The 16,354-nt window shown below is 38.0% G+C and overlaps 1 long non-coding RNA gene across 2 annotated transcripts in view; it reads left to right on the forward strand.

Moving 5' to 3' along the window:
* The window catches only part of LOC136826310 (uncharacterized), a 162,373-nt gene that overhangs the window by 130,242 nt on the left and 15,777 nt on the right, over positions 1-16,354 (forward strand). For both annotated transcript variants that reach the window (XR_010849589.1, XR_010849590.1), the window contains exon 2: positions 3,774-3,824. This is a non-coding gene — a long non-coding RNA (uncharacterized lncRNA). The remainder of the gene's footprint in view (positions 1-3,773; positions 3,825-16,354) is intronic.

Genomic DNA, 16,354 nt, shown 5'->3' on the forward strand with positions numbered 1-16,354 from the left:
ATGATAAACCGGATGATCAGTAACATTTCATCTGCGAATAGTGTTTGTATATCTTAGCCAGAGACTAAAGGCTGAACCAGGACCTGTCCAACCACGGCGCTTCAGTTAAAGCGAGATTTTAAGTCATGTTTGACCCTCCTACATGTACTATTATGAGCATTTGAGCTATATAGAGACCGTCAGTTTGGCCATTTATTCAGGCAACTTCGAAATTTGTGCCAAATTCCTTACTGCAGTTACTTCAGTTATGTGCACTTTTAAGATTTGGTTATCCTGGACTAGAAAGACACTTTGAAATCAATATTTTTCTTCCATTAGAAAGTCTCGATGCTCCTTTGGGTTAAAAATACAAATCTCTTTTTTTGTCATCTCTTCTCTCGAAAGGTGAACTGTGCACACCTTATAGGAGCTTAGCTTCACAGTCACCTCATATGAAGCAAGCCTTAAAAGGCTGATAGCATCTCTGAAACATAACAATCATTTGCTGGTGCATCGGGGACGTGCGTGAATATTCTCGAAACTCGACATGTTCTGAGTGAAGGAGACTGCTGATATTAAAATCGTCAATATTAAACCCGTAGAATTTGTGATATTCCTCCTGATTCGTCTTGAAGGGTAACTATTATCTATTCGGCGTAGCTGAGCAGTGAGCAACCTGCGAGCCATTGGCAGTTCAGTCGTCCGCGCTTCGAGTGATAGATGCACATCTGAGCTGCTGAGGCTGGAATGAAAATCCTCTCTCATTTACATAAAGATACATACTATTTTGAAACGCCATTCACCATTACCCTCGTTTTAATTTCTTTTTGCTGGTTTTATATGTTAATTTTATTATTTTGTTGTTTTATCTTTATATGATATGTTTTTTTTTTTTTTTATTTGTACATTAAATTTTGCGAAACTTTGTTGGCAAGTCAGAGGGCGTTTAGCATTGTTTCATACTAGTAGGAATAAGGAGATTAAATCAACTGTTTTATTAGTTCATAACACCTTACGGCATTGAAATACGCCGTAAGCAGTATTTTTTTTTTCCAGTAGGACTTCACGAATAGCATTTCTTCTCTAGTAAGAAAATCAAAGATTTTTTTAAGGTTGCAGTATTTTTATAGCAGTTTTTTGGGGTCGCGAAGTTCTTATGTTTTCAATGCGTTTTATATAAACATTTTTATTGAGTCTGATGCTCTAACGTTTTTTTTTTTTTCAGCGGTTTCTATTTCTATCTTGGACTTCCAAGCCATGGCGTTTTCTTATACATTCTTCTCTCTCTCTCTCTCTCTCTCTCTCTCTCTCTCTCTCTCTCTCTCTCTCTCTCTCTCTCTCAGCTCCTTTTGAAAATATAACACATCTTTTTTTCCCCTGTCTCCTTAAAGCTTTCCTTAATCCTCCCTCGCCCTCGCCTATTCTCCTCCTACCTCTTTATTCGCTCTGCCTCTCTTTCTTCTTGCAGCCCCCTCCCCACGCCCCCCCCTCTCCCCTCTCTCTCTCTTCTTTCCATATCCACCCCTCCCCTCCCCCTTTCGTCGTCGTCAGCAGCAGCAGCAGCAGCTGCGATGTGTCACGTGGTCAGAATCTCCACATAAAGGTCTCGGATGATCCATTATTGGTGCACCCATGAAGACGTTGAGCGCCACATCTTGGAAGACCGTGGGAGAACACCTGCCCTCTCCCGCTCCTTTCCCCTTCCCTCCCTCCCCCTCCCTCTTTTCTCCCTCTTTTCCCTTTTATGCCCCCTCCTCCCTCTAAATCTCCCTCCGAGAAAAGAAGAAAAGAATTCACAATATGCTAGCTCTTAGGCAACACCCTGTGGCTTCCATGTTCAGCATTTTGGTATTGCGTGACTAGCGTGGTATTATTATTATTATTATTATTATTATTATTATTATTATCATTGGAAAAAACACTCATGAGTCTTGAAGTGGAGAAACAAATCCACAGTTATGTAAGGGTACATATATTTAAAAGTATAATATCTACAGAAAGTTTTTGGGAATCTGTTCGATTCCCCTTTTCAATCTCAGATTGAAAGGGGAATCGAACAGATTCCTGAAAGCTCTCTGTACAGAGTTATTTTTAAATATTTTGTACCTATACATAAATGGAATAATAATAATAATAATAATAATAATATTATTATTAAATTATTATTATTATTATTATTATTATTATTATTATTATTATTATTATTATTATTATTATCAGTTCTCCGGATACACTGAGAAACGAGATGATATAGTTATGCTTAACTGAACTGCTGCATTTCAAGTGACTACATTGTACATTAGAGCCCCAGCTTCAAAGAAACCTTTCTACCTGATTGGTCTTTCGGTAAAAATCGATATACACAAGGATCATTTGCTCACAGCGACATGTAACCTAAAGATTGGAGAAACTGCAACCCGCCCGCCGTCCCCTTTTTTTTTTTACTGCCGGTTATCAGAGGCCCCCATTCAGTTGGTTTACGTTGAGCTCTAACCGTATAACCAGAAATCTCAGATCTTATGAGGTGCCATAACCTCTGTGTTGTGAATTTCCAAATACTTAGGTTTGAATATGGATACCTCGCATTATCTTGATTTCATGTCCTTATTTGTTAATTATCTCTGAATGTATTAATTTGTACTGCATCCATGTCCTTATTTGTCATCTATCATATAAAGGTATTCATTTCTAGCGCTGTCGTCTTCGTTATTGGTGTTTTTTCCCCTTTTTCGCATGTGGGCAGACTTTTCTTTGGTAGTTTGCCACGGTAGTTTATGCCCTTGTTTTTATATGCCTTGTTTTATGAAGAATATATAATCGTTGTGAATACTAGTAACACTATTAATGATATTTATAATTCGTATTATTGCTAGTATTAGTAGTAATAGTAGTAAACAGTAAAGAGGTTATTTTATTTGATATTTTTTTCATTTACCTTGGTAAACATGCTTCTCTATCAACGGTTTACAGTAAGTTTGTCAGGGCATGACCCGCAGCTCCAAAAAAGAAAGAAAGTATTTCCCAATCATATTCATCTCCCTTCATTTCGAAATCCAGTCGACACCTCGAAAGTCCTCCGTCCCGAAGAAGGCTTTCGAAGGATGTCGAAATAATGACAGCGGTCATAATCGTAAGTCCCCCGACTTGACCTTGAAGTCAACAAGGTCACAGGCCCTTTATTCGCATTCTGTCGACGGCCGAACGCATTCCCTCCGAAACGGCTTTCTCTCTTTCACCTTCTTCGTTCGGACGCTGCCGAATGGCCCAGTTTTCCCCAGCAGCTGGTGGGGTCTTTGCTTCAAATGATTCTTAATCCTCTTTTGGAGACCAGATTTTCATTATGAATTTTATTCATTTTTGTGCGAACATATTCATTCATTTTTAGTTTCCTGTAAAAGAAAACTAATGAGACGGTTTTTTGTCTTTCCGTCCGCCCTCAGATCTTAAAAATTACTGAGGCCAGGGGGCTGCAAATTGCTAATGGTGATCATCCACCCTCCAATCATCAAACATACCAGATTGCAGCCCTGTAGCCTTAGTAATTTTTATCTTATTTAAGTTTAAAGTTAGCCATGATCATGAGCCTGGCACCGCTATAGGTGCCAACAACACAGGCCACCAACGGGCCGTGGCTGAAAATTTCATGGGCCGCGGCTGAGAGCTTCATGGGCCGTGGCTGAGAGTTTCACACAGCATTATACGCTAAACAGGAAACTCGATTGCGCCGAAGAAACTTCGGCGCATTTTTTACTTGTTGTTTGAAGATATTCATTATTCATTCATTTTTCATTTAGTTCCAGGTTGTGGGTTCGGTCCAGGACAACCAGAGTTTCCTGTCGTTCAAGGTGAGTGATTCCTGCCTCTGTTTCGCCTTACATTCCTTCTGTTTCGCTTCAGACTGGTTTGAAATATTTACATAATGAATTATGATGAGTTATGCGTTGTCTACCAATTAGAATTTAACGATAGCTCTTTGTTCATCACCGGCGTCCCTATCAATAGTATGCATAAATTAATCAATCATTTTGATAATGATCAGATTTCATTGGGGTCGTTATGGAACGAAATCAAAATTATCTCATATATATTATATATGTGTGTGTATGTATATATATACTATGGTGTGTATGTGTGCACGTTCTAGCTACGACGTACCAAAGTAGATTACTTGCCAGATACAGAATTCATCGCTTAGGTAAACAGAGACCAGTTTGGGTTTTAGCGAAACGAACTAAATCGGCTAGTCCCTCTTGGAGACACGGAGAGGCGATTGTTCCATGAGAACCACTGAATTACGAGGCTCCATTATATATATATATATATATATATATATATATATATATATATATATATATATATATATATATATATATATATATATATATATATATATATATATATATATATATATATACGTGTATATATGTATATAGATATATATATATATATATAAATTATATATCTATATATATATATAAATGGATGTATGTATGTATGTGTGTGTATGTACCACACATACACAAACACACACTTTGAGCACTTTCAACCAAACTTGGTGTACATATGACTTACTATCTAGAAATCAGCACTATGGGGGTAAGACATCACTAGCACGTAAGGGCACCAAAAGAGAGGGGGGAGTGTCTTCCCTAAACCGAAGATGGTTCTGCCTGTAGAGTTAGTAATTAAATAAACTCTACCGGTTTATCATACCTTATTTCAGTATACATATGACTTACCATCTGGAAAAGAATATTGTGGGGGTAAGACTTCAATGACACCAAAGGGGGTTGGGGTGGGGGTTGGGAAGGGGGTGACAGAGAGAGAGAGGGAGAGGAAAGGAGAGAGAGAGAGAGAGAGAGAGAGAGAGAGAGAGAGAGAGAGAGGGGTGATAGGAAAAAGAAAGAGGGAAAGAGACAGGGAGGGTTGGAGAGGGAAGAGACAGGGAGGGAGAGAGTGAGAGAAAGAAAGAGTGAGAGGGAGAGGAAGTGAGAGAGTGAGAGAAAGAAAGAGTGAGAGGGAGAGGAAGTGAGAGAGTGAGAGAAAGAAAGAGTGAGAGGGAGAGGAAGTGAGAGAGAGAGAGAGAGAGAGAGAGTAGAGGGGGTGTTAGGGAGAAGAAAGAGGGAAAGAGACAGGGAGGGTTCAAGAGAGAGAGAGAGAGAGAGTTTATCAGTTGCCATTCAGATTTATCCCGGGCAACACCCGGTTGGTCAGCTAGTTTTTGTATAAATGTATATATATATATATGTGTGTGTGTGTTTGTCTGTGTATCATTAATAAGCCTTTTCATTTAATTTAAGTTCTTTACTGATAACGAAGACAAGAGTCACTTCTACATTTCATTCTTTACTGCTATATAAACGGTCAGCACTGTTTGCAGAAAAATTCCTCAGCATTAATTCACCAAAGATTCAAATAGAATAATCTAAAAAGATCAATAGACAATCAATTAAAAAAGGAGCACACATGACTCCTTGAGGTGTAGGCACTACCCTTGTTGAAATAGCATTAAAAAAGTTAATTAAACCGAATATTATCTGACGAACTAAGCAAGCTTTTCTTTAAAAAAAAAATAGAGGTCCCCGGAGGCAGCTGATATCTGGGAAGCAGGACAGTGCTCCAATAATGTTGGGAGAAAGGATATGGAAAGACTTGCAAGTAATACATATAGCTGATAACATTAGACCTTATAATCTTCCTGTAAAAAGATAAATTGGAGCGGAAACCAACGCCATTTATCGCCAGGCATTCAGAATTGCTGAGCGCTGTAGTAACTATACAATGAAAATAACAGAAGGGGAGCAAGGTACGAGAATGGCTGATTACTTAAGTCTTAACAACAACTGATCCATACCAAAGCTCCGATTTGCGGCTGGGAACAAATAACTTCAATAAGAATTACAGCAGCATAGTCTATTATTTACGCTCTAGCATAGCAGTTGACCCCACAGATTACAACTTACCGGAACTGGGTGAAACACCACTCAAGATGGGCCTAATGATACTGAAAGCATCCTCTAAACGAACTTTCTGTTGCCAAGAAAAAATGGAGGGTAGTGATAAGAATAGATCTCTTAGGATTACCACCTGAAATAAGGAGCCTCACCTAGAAGAGTAAGATCGTCTGTGCCCACTGCCCAGCAAGACATTGCCATAGAAAGTGGTACAAAATATGGAAATTTGGCTGCAGGTTTCAGCTAAACCTTAACATAGCTTTGGAAGTCTTAAGAGCTGTAATATTATTAATGGATCTACAGAGATGATAATGAGATATTTTTGCATGTAAAGTATTATTCTATCTTCATAAAGTTCCATAGAGGTGTTCAGTTGTATGTTTGGAAAACATTACATTTAGCCTCCAAAACATTATTTACAGTGACTAAGTAATAAAGTGATTATTGTTAGGTTAGAATAGTCTCCACTTGTTATTAGGCTGGAGACTATATACTTGACAATGGTAGAATGGCTACCGACATTAGTAGTAACTGAATCTTTTTTGTTGTAACTGCTTATTATAACTACTGATATGGTTGTACACAGGACCTCAGTTGTTTGCTTTTTATTAAGTTGGAGTGAGGCTCTTTGCAAGTATGTAGGTGCAGCAAAATCTCTAAACGAACAAACAAGGAAGGCCACGAGGGTGTTAAATGTCTTCAAAAGAAAAATGTGACCTCCAAGAAAATCCGTGAGAACAGACTCATTCACATAGTGAGGACTACCCTTCCTATTCTACCATTAAGAAGTGACCTGTTGAATTTAAGCCGGGGAAGAGTACAAAAGATGACCATTGTTGGCTAGTCCGGAATCATAACCCACTGACGGACAAATGGATGACAGACATCTGACTATCCAATAGAAAACAGAGACTACAGGCTTCAGTAGTATCTCAGTACAAATGTTATAATTGACATCTTGAAGATGGGTAGGCTGCCCGCTAGATGGATATCTTGAATGCTGACACTGGTTTCCAAACTGCTACAGATAATCTCAAGAGATGAGATATGGACTGACGCCTTTCAACCCTAATCAAAGGCCACTGCATGAAATTAAAAGCATGCTTTTCCACAGTCTTAGAATTCAAGCAAGCAAAGTCTTTTGGCAAATGATAGCTTTTGTGTTTTGGAATACTGAGGTGTTGTCATGATAGACAACTTATAAAAAGGCTAGATTATTAATTCAACAGTTGAAAAAAAAACAATCTAGGATCGTGTTGAGTAGTTGACTAGGTGTGCAATTGTCTACACAGACGAAGTATCAGTGGCAGAAGCAGCTTCTGTTGCTTTGAATGGTTGCATATGTCCTTCATCTTACCAACCTGGGCTATCTGATTTCTACCTACGGCTCACCTCAAATCTTACCTACCTAGTTACCATTCTGGGTAGAGTAGTGGAACCATCCATGCTGTACAGGAGTGTTTAGAGGCCCAGGCATGGATTGGGAAGGTATGTGCTAATAGCTAATCTTTTAAGAATTGTGCTTACCTCTAGAAGACAATAAACTTTGCTTGATGTACCCTAGAAAAAAATAATTACAAAACTTCACTTTTACTGGACTCATGACATAGTAGTGCTACAGTTCGACTTGAATCAGGATTTCCAGACAAAACAGTCTCTTTCGTAGAGAATTTCATGTATTAATTTTTTCAGTTATTTGTATTTGATGCACGAAGAGAATAGATGCAGGCATTCAAAACACAATTCATTATTTATTTAGGAAGAGGCATATCTAGGCCTGTACTCATATTCAAGGATAAGTACAACTTTTGTAGGAAAACAATCTTTGCCAGTCTTTCGACTGGCAGAGATTGTGTAATAACAAGTTAATGTATGGATGTGTCCACATATACAGTAAATTATATCATAAACACACGTCGCCAACTCACTGCACTTAACAACAGGTTGAATACAAGTCGATAACTTATTGGTAGTTCTAACCGGTGTATCATATTATCCATCGTTTGCCTAAGCTTCGTTCATTACTTAAGATCACTGACACGTAGATGCACCCTTAGATTAACAAGTTTCCAGTATTGCAATCATACGTGTGCGTAAAATATTCTATTTAATGCTAGTGTTATAACACACTCCCAGCCTGAATCTGGAATGTTGTTAAAATCTCATTAGATAGGCTACAGTTCTTGTATGACCTGGCACCTTAACAGCAATTTCCTGCAAGAATCTCCTTGAAATTTTGCTCATCCTTCCTCACAGGGCGACGAACATAATACACATGAAAAAAATGCAGAAAGGAGTTTTCTCAACTGATCCATGATTGAAGTTTGTATGTATTTCCATAGACCCAACAGAATCAAGGTGATGTATTTTAATTAATATTTCCCAAAACCAATTTGTTGTCTTCGAATATGAAGTCAAAAGCAAGATTTAGTAGTTAAAGAAGATAGGTTTTACAACTATTTTGATAGTAAAAAACTTGATGATAATCAAAAGCTTTGAAAATTTAGCCTTTAATTATTAATGATTTGGTTCATGCTTCTTATTTACGTGTAACACACCAACCCCATGTCCAACCCCACAACCCACTCTCTACCTGTCTCTTGGAAACTCGTGGGCATCCTCCAGTTGCTCATCTTGCCTTGCAGCTTTAAGGATTTCCTTGCAATTTTCATCTTGTTGAGCACTTGCAGCAAAGGAACCTTCAATCACAAGATGATTCTGATCTATATCAGACTCTAACAGCTTAGAAGAACCTTATTGTCAAAACTTGCTTTGTTTTTATCCTAGTCATATCATGACATTCATTGACTGCATACTCTACCCACGTCAACAGCAGCTACTACTATTGTTAACGTTGTTGTTGTTGCAAGTTTCTTAGAAAGAAAACGTTCACTCACCTTTCTTAGAAGAAGTGATCATATATTTGCTCTCTCTAAACCAAAAGGCGCGACGTATTTATTTCATAATTACGTGCTTGTACCATTAGGAAACTCGTAAGGTAAACTCCTCCTATCCGTGCAGGGGGTGCACCTTACGCGGTGCACTGCAGGCATTACTTAGGGTTCTATGCAGTGTCCCTTCGGCCCGTAGCTGCAGCTCCTTTCATTCCTTTTACTGTACAGCCGTTTAAATTCTCTTTCTTCCATTTTTCTTCCCACCCTCTCCTACCAGTTGTTTCATAGTGCAACTGAGAGGTTTTAGTCCTGTTACACCCTTGAAAGCCTTCTTTACTCTCAGTTTTCCTTTCTGCGCTGAACAACCTAAGAGGTTCCAACGCTTGACCTAAATTTTAATGTCCAGTTCCAAACTCCTCGTATATTTTTGCATTGCAGGACTTACTCAGGCGTGAATCTTATCTCATAATGCACGTGTTTCAACAGTTGTAAAGAAGAAGAAAAAACGGAGTGGAAAAAAAGACGGAAAGTTTATCTTGAAGATGAATCCTTTGATCTCAATTGAGTTTCGAGAAACTGGTCTGTGAGGGAAAGCAGGTGGCTGCCCTACTTTTATACACACACACACACACACACACACACACACACACAGAGAGAGAGAGAGAGAGAGAGAGAGAGAGAGAGAGAGAGAGAGAGACTTATATGAAAACTTAGTCATATTTCTCCTCGCGATATTTTTTTTTCGTTTGCAGCTACAAACAGTACTGGTGAACTAAAAGGACTTCGTATTTCTCTCTCTCTCTCTCTCTCTCTCTCTCTCTCTCTCTCTCTCTCTCTCTCTCTCTCTCTCTCTCGTGAAATCCTTAATAACCTTACATTTTGGTGCAAATTCTTTCATATTTTACCACAGTTTTGTCGTTTCCAGTCTGTCAAGGACAATATAATTTTTTTGACAGTAACGGGCAGAATACATAAAATAAATTTTGGAAAATGTATTTACATTAAAGGTATCCCTTGTATGCAAACATAATATATATATATATATATATATATATATATATATATATATATATATATATATATATACAAAACAAGACACTGAGCAAATTTCGGAACCATGAACTACTTGACTATATAATACGTAGAATAAAACTAGTAAACTATAAAAGTGAAAAATCGTTATTTTGAGAGAGAGAGAGAGAGAATAGTCATAGGCTTGCGTTTGCAAGAGGCATTGGGCAGGAGGTGAAGGGGTGGGAGGGAGAGTTGTCAATGGGGCGAGAGTAAGGTAGCTGGGTAGTATAGATCCAGTAACGAGAGCCGGTACTCGTGTGTGGCAGATAAAGCGCCTCCTCCCTCACCTATTATCTCAGCTACTCCCTTTTCTTTCTCCTCAGACACCGGCACCACGTCGCCTCCTCCTTCCTTCCACCTTCCCTCCCTCTGTCTCTCCCCCTTTCCTCCTCCCCTTACGGCCAAAAGGGAGGAACGACAACATCCCTCCGTCAAATACATCGGTCGGCAATATTTATGTTTTTAGGCCTATCGCTTCCATTGAGTGTGCGCAAGGTTTTTGAATGGTTTGTAATTTCAGATTAGGTTGTAATGGAATAGCCTGGCCATGATAGCGATGAGGGAGAACGATGCTACTTTTATTATAAAGGATTTTTTTTTTAAATTTCTGATTATCAGTGACGTTCGTCACTGCCGGATCATGACAAGTATAAACGTGATCACTTGCTGCATGGAGTACACTTGTAACGTAGTATCCGGTATTGTTACTAGAGGCTTATCTCTCGAACTGATAACAAGCAAACGCTGCTGCACTATAAAGCAGGCGTAACACGCCATTACTTCTCTCTCTCTCTCTCTCTCTCTCTCTCTCTCTCTCTCTCTCTCTCTCTCTCTCTCTCAAAAATATAGAATAAAAAAAACTCTAAGTAAAATCAAGCGGGTAAGCCCTGTGAGAGCTGATAATCAGATCAGTGGTCTGGTAAAACTAAATGTTAATAATAATAACTCTCTCTCTCTCTCTCTCTCTCTCTCTCTCTCTCTCTCTCTCTCTCTCTCTCTCTCTCTCTCTCTCTCTCTCCGTCATATTGGCAGAAAATGTTATCAGTTGACTTGAAGTATCTTGTTCAGGAAAGCTTTTTCATTTCAGTTCAGAATGACGAAAAATGACACCCGGAACTGATGGGATTCATAGTAAATAGCTTGTTTTAATAACGAATTGACATCCAGGATTTAAATGAGATGTGTAGGGTACGTTTGATCTAAAAAAGATACTTGAAATACTGTATGAACTTAATAAACATAATTTTTTAAAGGAAGTGATGTTATAGATCATTTACAGCATTTTGAAACTAGAAAGGCGTTCTTGTATATCAGAGTTGGGGCTAAAGACATTACTCATAGCATAGGACGAACAGTGTCATAATCATCTCCGCGGTGTTCATAATTCTTATGGATGGATGGAGTAATGAGAGGGATTAGGGAAAAGACAGGACATGCAAGTGTGATGAAGAATAAGGAAAGGGGAATGGAATAGTGTGGAGAGGTTGCTGGTGTTTGCTAATGATTTATGGTCATTTGGTGATAATGAAGACAAGCGGCCAAGTCTGGTGAAAAAGGAGAATACTGACTACAAACGTTAGCAAAAGTAAGAGTAAATCAAAACCAGCAATGTCGTGAAAAGAATATATATGTATATGTATATGTAAATGTATATATATATATATATATATATATATATATATATATATATATATATATATATATGTATATTGTGTGTTGAAATAAATTTAGTGGATGATGATATGATGAGAGAAAAGGTGAAGAAAGGGATGGGTCTATAGAAGCAAGATATACGCTGTATGCAGGAATTGTTGAACCAGCTCTCCTTTATGGAAGTGAAATGCAAATATGTGTTTAGAGATAATAAGATGGCACGAAATATAGAGATATGATGAAGCTGCAATTATGCCACAAATGGTGCACTGCATACACCCTGTGTAGGTGTATGAAGCAGCTGTTGAATTTTTTGCACTGGGGTTCATATTTGTTTCGGCAATTCAAGGCTCGAGTGATAATGAATGTTGCTTCATATGTCTCTGCAAAATTCTTTAGGGGAATGACTCTCTTATAAGTTAAAGGTTCATTCAATATCGAGTCTCAAACCCATGTTTTGAAGTGTTCAGATTCCAACTTTTATCCACTGCACTAACAAGGGGAATAAAGTTGAATTTACGACATGGGCATGAACACACTTTGTAAATATTAATCAAGCTTAGACATGAACTCATCACCATTATGGTAGTTTTGAATGAAACTATTTTAATCAACTGCTCACATCTAACAAAACAAGCAAGCACAGTTACAGCAAAAAAACCCTAACTTCCAAATTTCTCATTATTTTTGGCTCCGTTATCCTTTCAGAAGACCTTGAAATCCACACAGGAAATAGATTATAATGCTCTGTTCTCACGGAGTCTCGGACGCTAATCATGAAATGTCGAATTCCAACTACAAAGACTGATAGGTTACAGTTATGTGAAATATATCAGTCAAGGCCTGATATTGTAGGAATCCCATTCCCACTTTAGTATTAAAGTGAGTTTCGCTTATGGCTGCAGGAAATTAAATCTCCTTGCTACGTTAATGAGCACCATATCAACAACAGTAACTCATTAACTTCTATCTCCCATTTTAGAAATATTTTCAATTATGAAGACTTGTAACTGAGTGTGAGAAATGAAGATAACTTCAAATTTTCCTGTAGCAATAAGGGAAGAATTTATGTCATGTAACACTTCCATACATCTGTCTCTATTGGGACAAAATTTAATGAATAAGCCGTAAGCATTTCACAGTTTTCCTCGTCTTTCATTCGAATTGACAGTACATAGCTCAATCACTTTTCTGCAACTTAGGTGCATATTTCTTTATTCTGCTCGCATTTTAGATATATTAACAGACTGAATCTTGCTGTGGAATATTTTTCCATCATATTTAATGTTTGAACATTTTGTAATCAAAGTTTTAAATATTATTCGCACAATGAGGGTAAAAATATCAGTCCTTTTCAACCTCTTTAAAGCTCGCCGATAAGTGATTCAAGAGAGGTGAAATGAGGTCATTCTAATACGGTTAGGTATTTCGAGTCAGAAGTGAACACTGATCATTGCATTTTCCATTTTTCTTCTTTGGGTTTTGTTTCATTTCAACTCCCTCCAAAATATTCAGCTTCGAAAGATCCTCCCCGGAAGCGGGTAGCGCAGACAGTGCTCGTCAGGTGGTTCACTGGAGGCATTACTGAAGGGTGTTTTCAAAGTCCCTTCGGTCCCTAGCAGCATCCACTTTTTAACCTTCTACTTTAACATCCATTCATGCCTTCATTCTTAGTCTTGCTGTCCAACACCTCTAACTTACTTCTGTGTGCAGCTGTTGTGTTTTCTCCCAGTTTCACCTTTAGATCCTTGTACATCACCTCTTTATTTTCTGTATTATTATTATTATTATTATTATTATTATTATTATTATTATTATTATTATTATTATTATTATTATTATTATTATTATTCAGAAGATGAACCCTATTCATATGGAAGACGCCTGCATTGGCCGCTGACTTGAAATTAAAGCTTCCAAAGAATACGGTGTTTATTAGAAAGCAGTAACAGAAGGTAATGGAAAATGCAGACAGAAATCACTTATTAAAAAAAGGAAACATAATTTAATAAATTAATAAGTAATTAGAAAAAATGGAAGTAAATGACTAAAATACAAGACTTGTACTAGGGTAGTAATACATTGCATCTTCGCTGAACTTCTGAAGTTCCAATTGCACGACATCACTGGTGTAAGCGTTGAATGGTTGAAAGTACCTTATTGTTTGGCGTAACAGCCCAAATTTCATAAAATAAAACAAATTAATCGAAAGATACTTGGAAATGTGACCTCCCATGCATTATCCACTTTCTTCATAACCTAAGTCCCACCAAGAAAGGAAAATTGTCTACTTTTATCTCCAATCTACTTGAAGCAGACAGGCAAACGTTCCTTGCTTCATTGCAGTTCCAAAGCCTTTCTTGAAAGCGCGACCAGCTGTCTAATTCACAACAGCCCAAAGGAGAACAGCTGACATCGCGTGGCTCCACTGGGATTGTTATGGTCTGTGGTGAAATATCTGGCCTTTCTGATACCGCAGTTTGGGCTCGACTCTATTTGTGTGTGTGCATTATAATTATAGTCTCGGTGGTTGATTACGAGCTAGATGGCTAGCGCGCTACGCTGTGCTGGAATCCGGCGTTGCCCGTCATGTCTCCCCTACCCTCCCGACCCCTACCAACGCCGCCCTCACCCCGGGCGGACAAACAGGCTTGCAGGAAGAGGGTGGATGTATCATGTCTCCCCTACCCTCCCAATCCCCTACCTATCGCGTCCCCACTCGGGGCGGACAAACAAGAAAGATCCACTCGGATTTTATTATTATGGATGTATATATATATCATATATATATATATATATATATATATATATATATATATATATATATATATATATATATATATATATGTGTGTATATATATTTACATACATATATATATATATATATATATATATATATATATATATATATATATATATATATATATATATATATATATATATATATATATATATATATATATATATATATATATATATATATATATATATATATATATATATATATATAATAAAGTATGCATTGTGGTACATTCATAAAATTTGTATCATGCCGATTTGTCTCGATATTAGGGGATTGCAGGAGTATATTTCTGTCAGGGTAATATTTTGTGACATATAGTCTGTCAGTTACAAACATTTGCTGACGATAAGTCACATAGAATTAATGATTCTTTTATATGAAATTCAAGTATATTTTCATAACGGTACTTGATTTCGTTTTGCTTGCTGACTGCGTGACAAGGAAAAACTGACGGATGAGTGATTTGCATATTTTACCATGAAGACATTAAGCGCTAATTCGTCAAGCAGGGTATCAAATTGCTCAATTTATTGTATTTGCAAGGGTAATTGTAATGCGCTGTTGGGATATATGAAAAAGACCTTGTGAAAATATAGAATGTAGATGGCAATAATCTCTCTCTCTCTCTCTCTCTCTCTCTCTCTCTCTCTCTCTCTGTATCTCGTGAGTGTGTGAGTGTGTGTGTGTAAAACGTGATGTGAAACACGCCTCGCAATTGTTCACTTGACGGTAGTTTATTGTAAGAAATCTTCCCTTTTTTCGGCCAAACTTCGGAGCTCTCTTCTTGGTTTCATTTCCCTGATTCTGTCAAGAGGCGGAGACAAATTGCATCTCTTGGGGGTTTATCCCCACGTTGGTTCCTTTCCCCTTCTTTTCCATGCTTTGTACGACCCTGGGGTTGAAAAGGGTGCTGAGTTGCCAGTCCCATTGGCCTCCGTCCATAAAAACATTTATTGAAAAATACACATCGACGACTTCTCCCTTCGTCATGAGTGCTGTGCCCCAGGGTAGGTCCTTGTGATGTGTCTTTTTTAACTATCATTGCCTGTAGGAGTCTTTTCGTTCTTTCTCGGTTCCTTTCTTGTTTATTACGAAAGCTCTCCTTTATATAGTATTATGCTTATGAGGCAGGAGTTGCCCTTTGTCCAGCGAGGATAAGGCATATGACTTGACATGCAGACGCTGCTTTAAAAGGGCGATCTGCATCCCTTGAAGAGTGGCTGCTCGGCTCCCTTGAGCGTGGATTTCGCAGTCTTTGGGACTGAAGAATACATTTCTTGCCTGGGCTCAGAGTACTGAGATGAGATCGGCTGTTAGCCCTTTGAACAGGATACATAGCGCTTAGCGTGCTTGACAAACTTGGCGTATACTCCCTTGATTAGGATACATAGCGCTCAAAGTTCTTTATAATCTTGGCTGTTACTCCTTTGATTAGGATACATAACGCATAAAGTTCTTGACAATCCAGTGATGCACCTGAATAGAGATGCTGACGACATTTATAAAACATACCTGTCCTTGATGATGGTGTTATTAATTTTGATTTTCAAAATTGTCACGTGATTTTGAGTCTGTATATTCATATGCTTGTGCAAATGTTGTTTAATGAGTAGGGGTGTTTGTCGTGTTTAGTGTATGGATTTTCATAGAAAATAAGCTTTCTTTGGTATTGCTGACCTTTGTTTTTGGAGTAATAAAAGTCAGTCAACCAAAATCAGGCGACCTCTCACTCAGTTTAGCATCCATTCTGTTTTGATTCCTTGCTCGCGGTTTTCTGTGCTTGCGACTTGAGTTGATTCGCCCCTTGTTACCCTTTGTCCCGTTATATATTGTCAGGTTGCCTTGAATCTGCTCCAAATATCTGCAGCTGTTTTTTCTGAGCTTTTAGTTAACGTTCTTAGTTGCAATTTCACGTTTTTCTTTCACATTCACACTCAAATAGCTACACGTCTTTCCGTGCCCTTCAATTATTCACGTTTCCCATCTTTGCAAAGCAA

This window comes from Macrobrachium rosenbergii, chromosome 40 (assembly GCF_040412425.1).
Source record: "Macrobrachium rosenbergii isolate ZJJX-2024 chromosome 40, ASM4041242v1, whole genome shotgun sequence".
Classification (NCBI taxonomy): domain Eukaryota; kingdom Metazoa; phylum Arthropoda; class Malacostraca; order Decapoda; family Palaemonidae; genus Macrobrachium; species Macrobrachium rosenbergii.